General features: G+C 47.3%; 1 pseudogene across 1 annotated transcript in view; it reads left to right on the forward strand.

Annotated features, from left to right (window-relative positions):
- Positions 1-16,134: 16,134 nt before the first annotated feature.
- Positions 16,135-18,939, forward strand: part of LOC149428971 (zinc finger and BTB domain-containing protein 7B-like) — a 61,182-nt pseudogene continuing 58,377 nt past the window's right edge. Inside the window, exon 1 of the transcript XR_016310653.1 lies at positions 16,135-16,363. The product of XR_016310653.1 is annotated as a zinc finger and BTB domain-containing protein 7B-like (transcript). The remainder of the gene's footprint in view (positions 16,364-18,939) is intronic.

Below are 18,939 nucleotides of genomic sequence, written 5' to 3' on the forward strand. Positions count from 1 at the left end.
TTCACAGCCGCCGACGTGTGCAATGTTCTGCAGGAAGCAGAGATTTCACAATCCACGGCCTCCTCTGTCAGCTGCGATTCCCGGACCTGAAAACACACAGACTGCCACTTGGAAATGCTCATTGCCTGGCACCGCCCCCCCCCCCCCTCCCCCCTCAGCATATTTCTTCACCCAACCTTCACTGGTGGTAAACCAATCTCTGCCGTTTAATGGAAGATTAACCCGCAGTGAATGTGTGACGAATGTCATGTTCCCCCCAAGGGCCCAACATTTTAAGAAACAAAAGCACCCTTTTTCTCAAGGCAGACCTTGTGTACCCCAAAATGTTGAACAATGAAGGCCAAGGCCCCAACATTCTGGGAAGCAAAAGCACCTCTTTTTTCAAGCTAGACCCTGTGTACCCTAAAATACTGAACAATGAGTGCCATGGACCCAATATTTCAGAGAACAAAAGCACCCCTTTTTTCAAGCTAGTCCCTGTGTACCCCCAAATATTGAGCAATGATGGTCAAGGGCCCAACATTTCAGGAATCAAAAGCACCCCTTTTCTTAAGGCATACCTTTGTGTACCCCAAAACATTGAGCAATGAGACCAAGAACCCAACATTTCAGAAAGCAAAAACACCCCTTTTCTCAAGATAAACCCAGTGTACCCCACAACATTGTGCATATGAGGGTGAAGGGCCCAACATTTCAGGAATCAAAAGCACCCCTTTTCTTTCTCAGGATAGACTTTGTGTACCCCACAATGCTGAGCGATGAAGGCCAAGGACCCAACATTTCAGAAAGTAAAAGCACCCTCTTTTCTCAAGGTAGACCATGGGTACCCCAAAGCATTCAGCATCAAGGAACCAACATTTCAGGGAGCAAAAAAGCACCCCTTTTCTCAAGGTGGACCTTGTGTACCCCAAAATGTAGAACAATGAAGGCCAACGACTAAACATTTTAAGAAACAAAAGCACCCCCTTTTTAAAGGTAGACCCTGTGTACCCCAAAATACTGAACAATGAGTGCCATGGACCCAACATTTCAGGGAACAAATGCACCCCTTTTTCTCAAGGCAGACCTTGTGTACCCCAAAACATTAAACAATGAGACCAAGAACCCAACATTTCAGGGAGCAAAAGCACCCCTTTTCTCAAGGCAGAACTTGTGTACCCCACAATGCTGAGCAACAAGGGTCAATGACCCAACATTTCAGAAAGCAAAAGCACCCCTTTTCTCAAGGCGACCTTGTGTACCCCACAACAATGAGAAATGAGGGTCAAGGACTCAACAAGTCATGGAATAAAAGCACCCCTTTTCTCAAGGCGACCTTGTGTACCCCAAAATGTTGAACAATGAAGGCCAAGGACTCAACATTTTAGGAAGCAAAAGCACCCCTTTTTAAAAGGTAGACCCTGTGTACCCTAAAATACTGAACAATGAGTGCCATGGACCCAACATTTCAGGGAGCAAAAGCACCCCTTTTCTAAAGGCAGACCTTGTGTACCCCACAATGCTGAGCAACAAGGGTCAATGACCCAACATTTCAGAAAGCAAAAGCACCCCTTTTCTCAAGGCGACCTTGTGTACCCCACAACAATGAGAAATGAGGGCCAAGGACTCAATCTTGTGTACCCCAAAACATTGAGCAATGAGACCAAGAACCCAACATTTCAGAAAGCAGAAGCACCCCTTTTCTCAAGGCGACCTTGTGTACCCCACAATGCTGAGCAATAAGGGCCAAGGACTGAACCTTGTGTACCCCAAAACATTGAGCAATGAGACCAAGAACCCAACATTTCAGGGAGCAGAAGCACCCCTTTTCTCAAGGCGACCTTGAGATCCCCAAAATGCTGAGTATTGATGGTCAGGGAACCAGCATTTCAGGGTGCAAAGCACCCCTTTTCTCAAGTAGGACCTTGTGTACCCCAGAAGGGTGAGCTTGTTGTAATGAACGTAAGATTTGGGGCGAGAGGACGCCGTGTTTTGACAATCCCCCCCATACTTTGAGGGGTTTACATATCTGGAGTACGGGGACAAACCAACCATTCCCACCAATGAGCAGCGGGGGTCAGGCAAATGTAGACGCAGAGTCGGCGGGGTGACGTCGGGCCCTGAGATCTCCGGCACTTCGAGAAACGATATTTTTAGATGTTTTATTGTCGTATTTCAGGTATTGCAGTCGTGTCGGGGTGACGGGGTGACGTTCCGGAGACAACGCAGCAGCCTCCTGACGGTTTCCTGCACCCCCTCCCCCCATCAATCTCAGCCTGTCTCTGCGCCTGTCATGTGGGGGTCCTGCGGTCTGCGCTCCTCACATCACACAGGTAGCTCTATATATAGTCTGGGCTCCGGCGGAAGCTGCACTCGCAGGGTTGGCTGTGCTCCTGTGTGGTGGTCGCGGCGGTGAGCATGTCTGGGTTTCCAAGGGGAAGTAGAGCGCCTGTGATGTCGGGCGCAGGATGGAGCTGTGGTCGGGGACCCTGGGGGGGGGGTGTGGGGGCGTTCTCTGCACCCAACCGCGTCACATCTATAAATGTCCCCCGAAACCAGGAAGGTGAGAGGAGGAAAGAATCACAACCCGCTGAGGAGCACTGATTTACAACTGACACCCCCAAATCATCCTGTACACCCCCAAACCATCCTGTACACCCCCAAATCGTCCTGTACAGCCCCAAATCATCTGATTTACAACTGACACCCCCAAATCATCCTGTACACCCCCAAATCATCCTGTACACCCCCAAATCGTCCTGTACAGCCCCAAATCATCCTGTACACCCCCAAATCATCCTGTACACCCCCAAATCATCCTGTACAGCCCCAAATCATCATGTACACCCCCAAATCATCTGATTTACAACTGACACCCCCAAATCATCTTACACCTTATAAGCATCAGTGCGGTCCCGGCTGGTCCCTGTACCCCCTATATAAGGATCGGTGCGGTCCCGGCTGGTCCCTGTACCCCCTATATAAGGATCGGTGCGGTCCCGGCTGGTCCCTGTACCCCCTATATAAGGATCGGTGCGGTCCCGGCTGGTCCCTGTACCCCCTATATAAGGATCGGTGCGGTCCCGGCTGGTCCCTGTACCCCCTATATAAGGATCGGTGCGGTCCCGGCTGGTCCCTGTACCCCCTATATAAGGATCGGTGCGGTCCCGGCTGGTCCCTGTACCCCCTATATAAGGATCGGTGCGGTCCCGGCTGGTCCCTGTACCCCCTATATAAGGATCGGTGCGGTCCCGGCTGGTCCCTGTACTCTCTATATAAGGATCGGTGCGGTCCCGGCTGGTCCCTGTACCCCCTATATAAGGATCGGTGCGGTCCCGGCTGGTCCCTGTACCCTCTATATAAGGATCGGTGCGGTCCCAGCTGGTCCCTGTACCCCCTATATAAGGATCGGTGCGGTCCCGGCTGGTCCCTGTACCCTCTATATAAGGATCGGTGCGGTCCCGGCTGCTCCCTGTACCCCCTATATAAGGATCGGTGCGGTCCCGGCTGGTCCCTGTACCCCTATATAAGGATCGGTGCGGTCCCGGCTGGTCCCTGTACCCCCTATATAAGGATCGGTGCGGTCCCGGCTGGTCCCTGTACCCCCTATATAAGGATCGGTGCGGTCCCGGCTGGTCCCTGTACCCCCTATATAAGGATCGGTGCGGTCCCGGCTGGTCCCTGTACCCCCTATATAAGGATCGGTGCGGTCCCTGCTGCTCCCTGTACCCCCTATATAAGGATCGGTGCGGTCCCGGCTGGTCCCTGTACCCTCTATACAAGGATCGGTGCGGTCCCGGCTGCTCCCTGTACCCTCTATATAAGGATCGGTGCGGTCCCGGCTGGTCCCTGTACCTCCTATATAAGGATCGGTGCGGTCCCGGCTGCTCCCTGTACCCTCTATATAAGGATCGGTGCGGTCCCGGCTGGTCCCTGTACCCTCTATACAAGGATCGGTGCGGTCCCGGCTGGTCCCTGTACCCTCTATATAAGGATCGGTGCGGTCCCGGCTGGTCCCTGTACCCTCTATACAAGGATCGGTGCGGTCCCGGCTGGTCCCTGTACCCCCTATATAAGGATCGGTGCGGTCCCGGCTGGTCCCTGTACCCCCTATATAAGGATCGGTGCGGTCCCGGCTGCTCCCTGTACCCTTTATATAAGGATCGGTGCGGTCCCGGCTGCTCCCTGTACCCTCTATACAAGGATCGGTGCGGTCCCGGCTGGTCCCTGTACCCTCTATACAAGGATCGGTGCGGTCCCGGCTGGTCCCTGTACCCTCTATATAAGGATCGGTGCGGTCCCGGCTGGTCCCTGTACCCCCTATATAAGGATCGGTGCGGTCCCGGCTGGTCCCTGTACCCCCTATATAAGGATCGGTGCGGTCCCGGCTGGTCCCTGTACCTCCTATATAAGGATCGGTGCGGTCCCGGCTGGTCCCTGTACCCTCTATACAAGGATCGGTGCGGTCCCTGCTGGTCCCTGTACCCCCTATATAAGGATCGGTGCGGTCCCGGCTGGTCCCTGTACCCTCTATATAAGGATCGGTGCGGTCCCTGCTGGTCCCTGTACCCTCTATATAAGGATCGGTGCGGTCCCGGCTGCTCCCTGTAAACTCTATATAAGGATCGGTGCGGTCCCTGCTGGTCCCTGTACCCTCTATATAAGGATCGGTGCGGTCCCGGCTGGTCCCTGTACCCTCTATATAAGGATCGGTGCGGTCCCTGCTGCTCCCTGTACCCTCTATATAAGGATCGGTGCGGTCCCTGCTGGTCCCTGTACCCTCTATATAAGGATCGGTGCGGTCCCGGCTGGTCCCTGTACCCCCTATATAAGGATCGGTGCGGTCCCGGCTGGTCCCTGTACCCTCTATACAAGGATCGGTGCGGTCCCGGCTGGTCCCTGTACCCCCTATACAAGGATCGGTGCGGTCCCGGCTGGTCCCTGTACCCTCTATACAAGGATCGGTGCGGTCCCGGCTGCTCCCTGTACCCTCTATACAAGGATCGGTGCGGTCCCTGCTGCTCCCTGTACCCTCTATATAAGGATCGGTGCGGTCCCGGCTGCTCCCTGTACCCTCTATATAAGGATCGGTGCGGTCCCGGCTGCTCCCTGTACCCCCTATATAAGGATCGGTGCGGTCCCGGCTGGTCCCTGTACCCCCTATATAAGGATCGGTGCGGTCCCGGCTGGTCCCTGTACCCCCTATATAAGGATCGGTGCGGTCCCGGCTGGTCCCTGTACCCTCTATATAAGGATCGGTGCGGTCCCGGCTGCTCCCTGTACCCTCTATATAAGGATCGGTGTGGTCCCGGCTGGTCCCTGTACCCTCTATATAAGGATCGGTGCGGTCCCGGCTGGTCCCTGTACCCTCTATATAAGGATCGGTGTGGTCCCGGCTGGTCCCTGTACCCTCTATATAAGGATCGGTGCGGTCCCGGCTGGTCCCTGTACCCTCTATATAAGGATCGGTGCGGTCCCGGCTGCTCCCTGTACCCTCTATACAAGGATCGGTGCGGTCCCGGCTGCTCCCTGTACCCCCTATATAAGGATCGGTGCGGTCCCGGCTGGTCCCTGTACCCTCTATATAAGGATCGGTGCGGTTCCGGCTGGTCCCTGTACCCTCTATATAAGGATCGGTGCGGTCCCGGCTGGTCCCTGTACCTCTATATTAGGATCGGTGCGGTCCCGGCTGGTCCCTGTACCCTCTATATAAGGATCGATGCGGTCCCGGCTGGTCCCTGTACCCTCTATACAAGGATCGGTGCGGTCCCGGCTGGTCCCCGTACCCCCTATATAAGGATCGGTGCGGTCCCGGCTGGTCCCCGTACCCCTTATATAAGGATCGGTGCGGTCCCTGCTGGTCCCTGTACCCTCTATATAAGGATCGGTGCGGTCCCGGCTGGTCCCTGTACCCCTATATAAGGATCGGTGCGGTCCCGGCTGGTCCCTGTACCTCTATATAAGGATCGGTGCGGTCCCGGCTGGTCCCTGTACCCCCTATATAAGGATCGGTGCGGTCCGTACTGGTCCCTGTACTCTCTATATAAGGATCGGTGCGGTCCCGGCTGGTCCCTGTACCCCCTATATAAGGATCGGTGCGGTCCCGGCTGGTCCCTGTACCCTCTATATAAGGATCGGTGCGGTCCCGGCTGGTCCCTGTACCCCTATATAAGGATCGGTGCGGTCCCGGCTGGTCCCTGTACCCCCTATATAAGGATCGGTGCGGTCCCGGCTGGTCCCTGTACCCTCTATACAAGGATCGGTGCGGTCCCGGCTGCTCCCTGTACCCTCTATATAAGGATCGGTGCGGTCCCGGCTGCTCCCTGTACCCCCTATATAAGGATCGGTGCGGTCCCGGCTGGTCCCTGTACCCCCTATATAAGGATTGGTGCGGTCCCGGCTGGTCCCTGTACTCTCTATATAAGGATCGGTGCGGTCCCGGCTGGTCCCTGTACCCCCTATATAAGGATCGGTGCGGTCCCGGCTGCTCCCTGTACCCTCTATATAAGGATCAGTGCGGTCCCGGCTGGTCCCTGTACCCTCTATATAAGGATCGGTGCGGTCCCGGCTGGTCCCTGTACCCTCTATATAAGGATCGGTGCGGTCCCGGCTGCTCCCTGTACCCTCTATATAAGGATCGGTGCGGTCCCGGCTGGTCCCTGTACCCCTATATAAGGATCGGTGCGGTCCCGGCTGGTCCCTGTACCCCTATATAAGGATCGGTGCGGTCCCGGCTGGTCCCTGTACCCCCTATATAAGGATCGGTGCGGTCCCGGCTGGTCCCTGTACCCTCTATATAAGGATCGGTGCGGTCCCGGCTGGTCCCTGTACCCCCTATATAAGGATCGGTGCGGTCCCGGCTGGTCCCTGTACCCCCTATATAAGGATCGGTGCGGTCCGTACTGGTCCCTGTACTCTCTATATAAGGATCGGTGCGGTCCCGGCTGGTCCCTGTACCCCTATATAAGGATCGGTGCGGTCCCGGCTGGTCCCTGTACCCCCTATATAAGGATCAGTGCGGTCCCGGCTGGTCCCTGTACCCCTATATAAGGATCGGTGCGGTCCCGGCTGGTCCCTGTACCCTCTATATAAGGATCGGTGCGGTCCCGGCTGCTCCCTGTACTCTCTATATAAGGATCGGTGCGGTCCCGGCTGGTCCCTGTACCCCTATATAAGGATCGGTGCGGTCCCGGCTGGTCCCTGTACCCCCTATATAAGGATCGGTGCGGTCCCGGCTGGTCCCTGTACCCTCTATACAAGGATCGGTGCGGTCCCGGCTGGTCCCTGTACCCTCTATATAAGGATCGGTGCGGTCCCGGCTGGTCCCTGTACCCCCTATATAAGGATCGGTGCTGTCCCGGCTGGTCCCTGTACCCTCTATATAAGGATCGGTGCGGTCCCGGCTGGTCCCTGTACCCTCTATATAAGGATCGGTGCGGTCCCGGCTGGTCCCTGTACCCCCTATATAAGGATCGGTGCGGTCCCTGCTGCTCCCTGTACCCCCTATATAAGGATCGGTGCGGTCCCGGCTGGTCCCTGTACTCTCTATATAAGGATCGGTGCGGTCCCTGCTGCTCCCTGTACCCCCTATATAAGGATCGGTGCGGTCCCGGCTGGTCCCTGTACTCTCTATATAAGGATCGGTGCGGTCCCGGCTGCTCCCTGTACCCTCTATATAAGGATCGGTGCGGTCCCGGCTGGTCCCTGTACCCCCTATATAAGGATCGGTGCTGTCCCGGCTGGTCCCTGTACCTCCTATGTAAGGATCGGTGCGGTCCCGGCTGGTCCCTGTACCCTCTATATAAGGATCGGTTGGTTCGGGGTGACGTAGGATGGTAGACATTTTCGGGGTGAGGTCAGGACATTTTTGGGGTGAGTTCTGGACATTTTCGGGGTGAGGTCAGGACATTTTCGGGGTGAGGTCAGGACATTTTCGGGGTGAGTTCTGGACATTTTCGGGGTGAGTTCTGGACATTTTCGGGGTGAGGTCAGGACATTTTCGGGGTGACGTAGGACGGTAGACATTTTTGGGGTGAGGTCAGGACATTTTCGGGGTGACGTAGGACGGTAGTTGTTTTCGGGGTGAGGTCAGGACATTTTCGGGGTGAGGTCAGGACATTTTTGGGGTGAGGTCAGGACATTTTCGGGGTGAGTTCTGGACATTTTCGGGGTGAGGTCAGGACATTTTCGGGGTGAGGTCAGGACATTTTTGGGGTGAGGTCAGGACATTTTCGGGGTGAGGTCATGACATTTTCGGGGTGAGTTCTGGACATTTTCGGGGTGAGGTCTGGACATTTTCGGGGTGAGGTCAGGACATTTTCGGGGTGACGTAGGACGGTAGATGTTTTCGGGGTGAGGTCAGGACATTTTCGGGGTGACGTAGGACGGTAGACATTTTCGGGGTGAGGTCAGGACATTTTCGGGGTGAGGTCAGGACATTTTCGGGGTGAGGTCATGACATTTTCGGGGTGAGTTCTGGACATTTCCGGGGTGAGGTCTGGACATTTTCGGGGTGAGGTCAGGACATTTTCGGGGTGACGAAGGATGGTAGACGTTTTCGGGGTGAGGTCAGGACATTTTCGGTGTGAGGTCAGGACATTTTCGGGGTGACGTAGGACGGTAGACATTTTCGGGGTGAGGTCAGGACATTTTCGGGGTGAGGTCAGGACATTTTCGGGGTGAGTTCTGGACATTTTCGGGGTGAGGTCAGGACATTTTCGGGGTGAGTTCTGGACATTTTCGGGGTGAGGTCAGGACATTTTCGGGGTGAGGTCTGGACATTTTCGGGGTGAGGTCAGGACATTTTTGGGGTGAGTTCTGGACATTTTCAGGGTGAGGTCTGGACATTTTCGGTGTGAGGTCAGGACATTTTCGGGGTGACGTAGGACGGTAGACATTTTCGGGGTGAGTTCAGGACATTTTCGGGGTCACGTAGGCCGGTAGACATTTTCGGGGTGAGGTCAGGACATTTTCGGGGTGAGGTCAGGACATTTTCAGGGTGACGTAGGACGGTAGACATTTTCGGGGTGAGGTCAGGACATTTTTCGGGGTGACGTAGGACGGTAGACATTTTTGGGGTGAGGTCAGGACATTTTCGGGGTGACGTAGGACGGTAGACATTTTCGGGGTGAGGTCAGGACATTTTCAGGGTGAGGTCAGGACATTTTCGGGGTGAGGTCAGGACATTTTCGGGGTGAGTTCTGGACATTTTCGGGGTGAGGTCAGGACATTTTCGGGGTGAGTTCTGGACATTTTTGGGGTGAGGTCAGGACATTTTCGGGGTGAGGTCAGGACATTTTCGGGGTGAGATCAGGACATTTTCGGGGTGAGGTCAGGACATTTTCGGGGTGAGTTCTGGACATTTTCGGGGTGAGGTCAGGACATTTTCGGGGTGACGTAGGACGGTAGACATTTTCGGGGTGAGGTCAGGACATTTTCGGGGTGAGTTCTGGACATTTTCGGGGTGAGGTCAGGACATTTTCGGGGTGAGGTCATGACATTTTCGGGGTGACACGTTTGGTCGGCGGGTGGCACGGCAGAGCTGCTCAGGGATTGGTGGGTGAGATCAGGTGAGGGAGGGGCCCATCGGGTGGGGAGGGGGGATGGGGGGATGCTGCAGAACAGGTTGATCCGGTAATCCCTCCCTGTGTATTCCTGGAGGGGGAGGGGAGGGGGGTATTCCTGGAGGGGGAGGGGGAGGGGGGGGCGGAGGTCGAATATGTGACACCCGGCACACAGCGAACGTCATCTTCTCTCTCATCCACCTGCGTCATGTCAGTTAGAGCGTCAGCTCTGTGGGCCAGGATCTCGGAGAGCCGGTTCTCCTTCAGATCCTTCCAGATGCCGCGTGATGACGTCACCTCGACGTCGGCATCATGACATCACCGTGACATCATCACAGCGGGAGGACGATTGTAAAACAACAACCAACCGAATAAAGATCATTGACAGAATAGGAATGAGGGGCCCGTAGGGTGGGGGCCCAATGCTCAGTGTGACACCTGCACTGGGGCCCGACCCTGGGAAGGGGCCCCTCTCCTCTATGCTGGGCCCCTCCATTCATTACTGCAGGTGGGCAGACCTCAACCCTATGGGGCTCCTGAATGGGGGGGGAGTGGGGGACATAATAATTGGGGCCCCTTTATAAATATCCTGTCCACTCTGGGGCCCCCTGGGCTGGGAATAGGAGGGGCCCTCCGTGCGGGGAATTGTAGTCCGTACCCTGAATACTGAAGGACAGGAGGGATCTGCTGCACACCAGCTGAAAGGTGAGATCAGGCTGTCAGGAGGGGGGGGGGGGGTCCGCAGTGTTGATAGTCACTAGCAGAGAAGACGGGGTGCAGCCAAAACACTGCGGGCTCTGAAAAGTGTTGTCTCCCCGGATCCGCAGGACTCCCACGTATGGTGGGGTGCGGGGGAACCTGGGGGCACCTTCTGTCCCCGAAACACCCAGGGGCCCCTGAAACTGATGCTAAAGGGCTCCTTAGTTACATATTTGGCAAGGGGGGTCTTTAGGGGTCCCCAACATTGAGCCTGGGGGTCACACTGATGCGATTTCTGCACCACGCTCACACGAGCCGCTGCGGGGTGGATTGTAAGTTATCGACACCCCGAAATCAGTCCGCAAAAAGGGGTGCGATGAACACCCGGGAGATCCGAGTCTGGAAAGGGTCCTGCGTGTTCCTGGTGCGGTGCGAGCCGAGCCGTACAAAATGTACAGAAATCGCATGCGATGTGCCGCGTCAGTGTGTATGGAGGGCGGAGCCCTACAACCATCCGACCAATCAGAGGAGCCCACCAAATAGGATTATTATTGCTGTGATCGAGTCTCAAGAAAGAACGAAATCCTCCGATTTATTGTATTTATATTGGAAATAATAATAATAATAAAAGCAACAACAATATATATTATTATTATCTCCCAGTATATATATATTATTATGTCCCAGTATATATATATATTATTATTATGTCCCAGTATATATATTATTATTATCTCCCAGTATATATATATATTATTATTATTATCTCCCAGTATATATATATTATTATGTCCCAGTATATATATTTTATTATTATCTCCCAGTATATATATATTATATTATTATCTCCCAGTATATATATTATTATCTCCCAGTATATATATTATTATTATTATTATTATCTCCCAGTATATATATATTATTATTATTATTATCTCCCAGTATATATATATATTATTATCTCCCAGTATATATATATATTATTATTATTATTATCTCCCAGTATATATATATTATTATTATTATTATTATCTCCCAGTATATATATATATTATTATCTCCCAGTATATATATTTTATTATTATCTCCCAGTATATATATATTATTATCTCCCAGTATATATATATATTATTATTATTATTATCTCCCAGTATATATATATTATTATCTCCCAGTATATATATATATTATTATTATTATTATCTCCCAGTATATATATATATTATTATCTCCCAGTATATATATTTTATTATTATCTCCCAGTATATATATATTATTATCTCCCAGTATATATATATTATATTATTATCTCCCAGTATATATATTATTATCTCCCAGTATATATATTATTATTATTATCTCCCAGTATATATATATATTATTATCTCCCAGTATATATATTTTATTATTATTATCTCCCAGTATATATATTATTATTATCTCCCAGTATATATATATTATTATCTCCCAGTATATATATATTATTATCTCCCAGTATATATATTATTATTATTATCTCCCAGTATATATATATATTATTATCTCCCAGTATATATATTTTATTATTATTATCTCCCAGTATATATATTATTATTATCTCCCAGTATATATATATTATTATCTCCCAGTATATATATATTATTATCTCCCAGTATATATATTATTATTATTATCTCCCAGTATATATATATTATTATTATCTCCCAGTATATATATATTATTATTATTATCTCCCAGTATATATATATATTATTATTATCTCCCAGTATATATATATTATTATTATTATCTCCCAGTATATATATATATTATTATCTCCCAGTATATATATATTATTATCTCCCAGTATATATATTATTATTATTATCTCCCAGTATATATATATTATTATTATCTCCCAGTATATATATATATTATTATCTCCCAGTATATATATTTTATTATTATCTCCCAGTATATATATATTATTATCTCCCAGTATATATATATTATTATCTCCCAGTATATATATTATTATTATTATCTCCCAGTATATATATATTATTATTATTATCTCCCAGTATATATATATTATTATTATCTCCCAGTATATATATATATTATTATCTCCCAGTATATATATTTTATTATTATCTCCCAGTATATATATATTATTATCTCCCAGTATATATATATTATTATCTCCCAGTATATATATTATTATTATTATCTCCCAGTATATATATATTATTATTATTATCTCCCAGTATATATATATATTATTATCTCCCAGTATATATATATTATTATTATCTCCCAGTATATATATATATATTATTATCTCCCAGTATATATATATTATTATCTCCCAGTATATATATATATTATTATCTCCCAGTATATATATATTATTATTATCTCCCAGTATATATATTATTATCTCCCAGTATATATATATTATTATTATTATCTCCCAGTATATATATATTATTATTATCTCCCAGTATATATATTATTATCTCCCAGTATATATATATTATTATTATTATCTCCCAGTATATATATATATTATTATCTCCCAGTATATATATATTATTATCTCCCAGTATATATATATTATTATCTCCCAGTATGTATATTATTATCTCCCAGTATGTATATTATTATGTCCCAGTATATATATATTATTATATTTATTTTTTAGTAGTATTGTTTTTATTATTATTATTATTATTATTTTCTTATAAACGGGATGAAATATTGATATTATAATTATTTTGATATGATTATTAATACTGTAAATATTATAATAGTATTCATATTTTATTATTGTTATTATTATTACATTCCAGTAAATATATTATAATTATTATTTATATATTTATTATTATTATTATTATTGTTATTACTAATATTATGTCTCAGTAAATATATTATAATTAATATATATATAATTATTATTATTATTATTATTGTTACTACTAATATTATTCTTAAATTTATAATATATAAATTTATATTTATAATTTCTTAAATATTATTATCAATTTTGTTCCTTTTATAATTGTATTTTTTATTGTTGTTATTATTATTATTATTATTAATATTATGTCCCAATAAATATATTATTATAATTTTTATATTACTATTAATGTTATTATTATTATTTACAAGCAAGGATGTTATTATAAATATATATTTTTTTTAATATTATTATCAATTTTGTTCCTTTTATAATAGTATTTTTTATTGTTGATATTATTATTATTATTATTATTACAATTATTATATTATTACAATTAATCGTACAATTATTAATTACAATGATAAAATTACAATTATAAATACAATTATTATATTATTACAATTAATTTTTATATTACTATTAATGTTATTATTAATACGTTTTATATATATTTTGCTTCCCAGTAAAACTGGGGTCTTTGTATTCATTATCATTAATTTATAATGAGGGTACTATTATTATTTACAAGCAAGGATATTATTATAAATATATATTTGTTACAATATTATCAATATTGTTACTACAATAATAGTATTTTTTAATTGTTGTTATTATTACTAATATTATGTCCTAATAAATATATTATTATAATCAAATTTTATATTACTATTATTTTTTTATGCTATTATGTTTTTTTTATATATTTTGTTTCCAGTAAAACTGGGGTATTTGTATTCATTAACTTTAATTTATAATAAGGATATTATTTTTATTATTATTTTCTGGCAAGAATATTATTATAAATATATATTTTTTAAATATTATTATCAAAATGGTTACTATTATAATAGTATTTTTTTTAAATTGTTGTTATTATTACTAATATTAGGTCCCAATAAATATATTATTATAAATAATTTTTATATCACAATTATTGTTAATGTTATTATAATGTTTGATATATATATATAGTTTCCCTATAAAACTGGGGTCTTTGTAGTCATTATCATTATTAATAATGAGGATATTATTATTTCCAAGCAAGGATATTATTATTATTATTATTATTATCTGGCAGGGTATTATTATAAATGTATGTATATATATTCAGGTATATATATATAAAATATTATTATCAATGTTGTTACTACTATAATAGTATTTTTTTTTAAATTGTTGTTATTATTACTAATATTATATCCCAATAAATTTATTATTATAATTAATCTTTATATTACTATTATTTTTGATGTTATTATGTTTATATTGATATATTTTGTTTTCCAGTAAAACTGGGGTATTTGTATTCATTAATACTATAATGAGGATATTATTATAAATATATATTATTTTACACTATTATCAATATTGTTGCTATTATAATAGTATTTTTGTTTTAATTGTTATTATTACTAATAATATGTCCCAATAAATATATTATTATTATTAATTTTTTTATTACAATTATTGTTAATATTATTATGTTTGAGATATATATATAGTTTCCCAATAAAATCGGGGTCTTTGTATTAATTAATATTAATTTATAATATTATTATTTCCTATTATATATTATAGGATATACTATAGGATATTATTATTATTATTATTTCCTTGGGAGGATATTATTATTATTTCCCGGGGAGGATATTATTATTATTATTATTTCCCGGGGAGGATATTATTATTATTATTTCCCGGGGGGGATATTATTATTATTATTTCCCGGGGAGGATATTATTATTATTTCCCGGGGGGGATATTATTATTATTATTATTTCCCGGGGAGGATATTATTATTATTATTATTTCCGGGGGGGATATTATTATTATTATTTCCCGGGGAGGATATTATTATTATTTCCCGGGGGGGATATTATTATTATTATTTCCGGGGGGGGGATATTATTATTTCCGGGGGGGGATATTATTATTTCCCAGGGGGATATTATTATTATTATTTCCTGGGGGGGATATTATTATTATTATTTCCCGGGGGGGGGGGATATTATTATTATTATTTCCCGGGGGGATATTATTATTATTATTTCCTGGGGGGATATTATTATTATTATTTCCTGGGGGGGATATTATTATTATTATTATTTCCGGGGGGGGATATTATTATTATTGTTATTTCCGGAGGGGGGATATTATTATTATTTCCGGGGGGGATATTATTATTATTATTATTTCCGGGGGGGGATATTATTATTATTTCCGGGGGGGGATATTATTATTATTTCCGGGGGGGATATTATTATTATTATTATTTCCGGGGGGGATATTATTATTATTATAAATTTATATTTTTCATATTATTATCAGAATTGTATTTTTTATTCTAATATTCTGATTATAATTAGTATTTTCCTATTATTTTTGATGTTTTATATTTTGCCCCCCCCCCCAGGAACGATCTGGGGCCCCTGGCACGGGTGGTGGGGCCACTCCAGGGGTGTGGAGGGCCCCTTTAATAATAGAGATTCTGATGACTTATTCCTATTATTGAAAGGTTATTATGGGATGATTATCATTGATCGGAATTGATACAGTCAGTGGGGCCCCTGTACCAACAATCGGGGCCCCCCAGCGCCCTCTCTGCCAGGGGCCCCACTTCCCCCCCTCCAGCCGTCGCCGCCTTAAGAGCCAGCAGTTGACTGCTCGTCACCGTCCTTGCGGCCCCGCCCCCTCGGGCTGACAGCCAGCGCGCTCAGCCAGTCCCGGGCTCGGCCGCCCCGAGTCCCGCCCCCGCCTCGTCCAATGGGCGGCGCCGCTGGCGCAGGGCACTTCCTGGTTGTCAGTTAAGGTGGCCCCCATGAGGATGGCAGCTGGGCAGAGTTTAAAGGTGGCAGGGAGGGGCCAGTGACGGGGGCTGGGGCAACCTGTGGCAGGTGGGGAGGGGGGGAGGGGCAGGCAGGTGGGATCCAGGAAGTGTCAGGGTGCTGCTGCTGGGTGTAGCTGTATCCAGGGGGACAGGTGAGGGTGCTGGGAGGGGACAGGACAGGTGTGACAGGAGGGGAGGGGGAGAGCCAGCGGCTTCCTGCAGCCCAGAGCCCACCCAGACCGCAGGAGGAAGAGACGAGGGCGGCTGCAGAGGACGAGGGGACGCAGGCTGACCCCCCCCTCCCAGGATCGGCCTCCGCTGACACCGCCAACACTGGCACCCCCACCACAGGTGAGAGAACCCCCCCTACCTGAGGGATCCCCCCCACCGTGTGTCGTCCTCTGCCTGAGTGACACCAACCGCCCCTCACCAGGGTGACACCAACCGCCCCTCACCAGGGTGACACCAATTCCCCCCCCCCCCCGCCTGGGTGACACCAAACCCCCCCCCCCCACAAGGGTGACACCAACCCCCAGCGGTGTCGTCTCCTCCGTCTGTCTCTGGGTAGACCCCCCCCCTCCCCCGTGCTGGGCACGGACCCCTCTGCTTGTCATCTGTGTGCCCGTCTATTGCATCGCCCTCCCAGCTCAGCACACAGGGCCCCCACCATTCCCAGGGGCCCACAGCAACCCTTCCGTCTCCGTACTCGTGTGACCTGACCGGATCCCCCCTCTTGAAGTGTCAGCCCCCCCCCCCAGTACAGACACCCCCCCCCTTACCGTCCCCACCGAGTGTCTACGTCCCTCCGTCTGATCAGCCTGCCTCCCCCTCTGTACCCCCCCACAGCTCAGGGTAGTGACCCCCCTCCTCTGTGCTGAGACCCCCTCAACACCTATGATACACCCCCCCCCAGATCAGACCCCCCCCCAACACCCAGGATGTCCCCTCTAAGATCAGACCCCCCCCAACACCCAGGATGTCCCCTCTAAGATCAGACCCCCCCCAACACCCAGGATGTCCCCTCTAAGATCAGACCCCCCCCCCCAACACCCAGGATGTCCCCTCTAAGATCAGACCCCCCCCCAACACCCAGGATGTCCCCTCTAAGATCAGACCCCCCCAACACCCAGGATGTCCCCTCTAAGATCAGACCCCCCCCCCAACACCCAGGATGTCCCCTCTAAGATCAGACCCCCCCCCCCCAACACCCAGGATGTCCCCTCTGAGATCAGACCTCCCCCCCCAACACCCAGGATGTCCCCTCTAAGATCAGACCCCCCCCCCCCCAACAACCAGGATGTCCCCTCTAAGATCAGACCCCCCCCCCAACAACCAGGATGTCCCCTCTAAGATCAGACCCCCCCCCCCCCAACAACCAGGATGTCCCCTCTGAGATTAGACCCCCCCCCCAACAACCAGGATGTCCCCTCTGAGATTAGACCCCCCCCCCAACAACCAGGATGTCCCCTCTAAGATCAGACCCCCCCCCCCAACACGTATGATACCCCCCCAGATCAGACCCCCCCCCCAACCAGGATGTCCCCTCTAAGATCAGACCCCCCCCCCAACACCCAGGATGTCCCCTCTAAGATCAGACCCCCCCAACACATATGATACCCCCCCAGATCAGACCCCCCCCAACACATATGATACCCCCCAGATAAGACCCCCCCCAACAACCAGGATGTCCCCACTAAGATCAGACCCCCCCAACACATATAATACCCCCCCAGATCAGACCTCCCCCCCCCCCCCAACAACCAGGATGTCCCCTCTAAGATCTGACCCCCCCAACACATGATACCCCCCCAGATCAGACCCCCCCCAACAACCAGGATGTCCCCCCAGATCAGACCCCCCCCAACACCCAGAAATGGGCCCTCTGAGATCAGACCCCCCCCAACACATATGCTCCCCCAGCTCAGACCCCCCCCCTACACCCAGGATGGGCCCTCTGAGATCAGACCCCCCAACTCTACCATCTGTCACCCAGCACAGAGGGTCCTGAAGATGTGTGACCCCCCCCCCCCCGCATTGGCATCAGTGCCAGGTATAACCCCTCCCCCCTCTTCTACACCCTCACTTGCCCCCCCCGATCCCCCCTTAGCTATTTCATTTGGAGGGAATTACTCCTTCTTCTTGCCCCCCCTTATGGCCCTGCCCCCACCCTCACCGGACCCCCACCCTCACCGGACCCCCGCCTAGTTTTATGATTTTGCTGTGCCATATTGCAGACTTTACCCCCGGCCCGCATCCTTATCACCCCCCCCCCCCCCCCCCCCGCCAACGCCTGCCCACCCTCCTACATCTTCCCTGCAGATTGCATTCCCTTCATAGAATTCCTCCAGTGTTGCAGATTGATACATTGTCCAATAACCCCCCCATACACCCCCCCCCCCCCCCCGTCATGTGGAATATTCCTTACATTTCATTTCTTTTTTGTTGTATAAATTGTATTACTTTGTAGTCATCAATACATTTCTTCCTGTGTGACCCCCCCCCCCCCCCCGTGTAACCCCCCCCCCCGTTCCCATCCTGCTCCGGAGTCATTCATACATTCCTAGTTGTAGAATTGCTACATTGTTGCATCTCTGTCTGCAGGAATATCTCTGTAATACAGAATATACATTCCTAGTTGTAGAATTGTTACATTGTTGCGTCTCTCCCTTGTTTTTGTTATTACTATGTAACCAGACAGACATTTTTGTTAGTTTTCTGACATTTGGATCCATTTCTGTTGTCTAATTGTTACATTGTTGCGTCTCTCCCCTATCTGCAGGATGATCTCTGTAATACAGAATATACATTCCTAGTTGTAGAATTGTTACATTGTTGCGTCTCTCCCGATCTCTGTCATACAGAATACTGATACATTCCTAGTTGTCTAATTGTTACATTGTTGCGTCTCTCCCCTGTTTGTAGGACTC

Source organism: Staurois parvus, unplaced genomic scaffold (assembly GCF_062004578.1).
Source record: "Staurois parvus isolate SC_StPar_1 unplaced genomic scaffold, SC_StPar_1.0 ptg002885l, whole genome shotgun sequence".
Taxonomy (NCBI): Eukaryota; Metazoa; Chordata; class Amphibia; order Anura; family Ranidae; genus Staurois; species Staurois parvus.